Source organism: Triticum dicoccoides, chromosome 5B (genome assembly GCF_002162155.2).
Source record: "Triticum dicoccoides isolate Atlit2015 ecotype Zavitan chromosome 5B, WEW_v2.0, whole genome shotgun sequence".
NCBI lineage: Eukaryota > Viridiplantae > Streptophyta > Magnoliopsida > Poales > Poaceae > Triticum > Triticum dicoccoides.
Genome location: NC_041389.1, coordinates 449,885,478 through 449,886,534, shown reverse-complemented (window position 1 = coordinate 449,886,534; position 1,057 = coordinate 449,885,478).

Below are 1,057 nucleotides of genomic sequence, written 5' to 3'. Positions count from 1 at the left end.
GGGCGCAGACGGCGCAACCCCCAACTTTCAGGTGATTACAGCGAGCACACCGCGCCAGGGGTGATCACGCCTCAATCTTCGGGCGCCCACTGCAAAAAGTTTGACTAGAGGAAAAGTTTATAAGCTTTCTTTTTGGAGATGAAGAAGTAAGGGTTTTACCTGTGTTTGTATGCGTGTAGACCTACTGTTGGGAAATGTTCGAAGCTGCACTCGTCACCCCCGGCAAATAAACAACTGAACAAACCCCATGCAAAACTTATGGCAACAAACTTCGTGAGGCACTTAACTTCCCTGACATGTTAGACAGAAAGAAAAGAAGAGTGTGGCAACTTCACATTATTTCTTATCGTTAGGGCATCTCCAATGCAAACCTTTAAAACGAACACTGCAAATGTTCGCGGACCAGTACGGGCCCTGTCTACGGACATGATAGAGGAGTGAGCCATCTAATGTCCCACATAATTTTCTTATTTGTCTGGTCTCGTTTGTCCATTCATTTTATTAAACACTTTGTGTGCACTAAAGAAGGAAAAGGTAACGTATAGAAGCACGTCGAGGACTTCCATGACGAGGCAAGAAGCAAGCGAGAAGCACCAAACCTGCAACACACACACCACGAGCACACGGCCAGAAGCACAACCGGCTAGCACGCACGGCCGGGAAGCACAAAAGCATGCAACACCCGACGGACATGCTCACAAAAAGCATGCAGCAGCCGACGAGCACATCTCCAATGCAAGCAGTACGCGGGAGCGGCGAGCCGGGCGAGGGTGCGGGAGCAGCAGGGCGCGGGCGCGCGAACGCGCTACACCAGTCAGACTTGTCCGTGGACATTTGAGAGCCTTCGTTGGGCCATAAAAATGGTCCAAATATATATATGAACGTTTTGACGGTTCACTTTGAAGATGCCCTTAGGCCAACTCCATCGCGCGACCCTATCCTGTCCGGCTCCGTCCGTTTGGGGTAAAATGGACAAAAAAGGCGGCCCAGCGCACGGCCTCAAACGAACAAATGTCTGGATCCCGTCCGTTTTCGACCCATCCCAGGCCCAAACTTG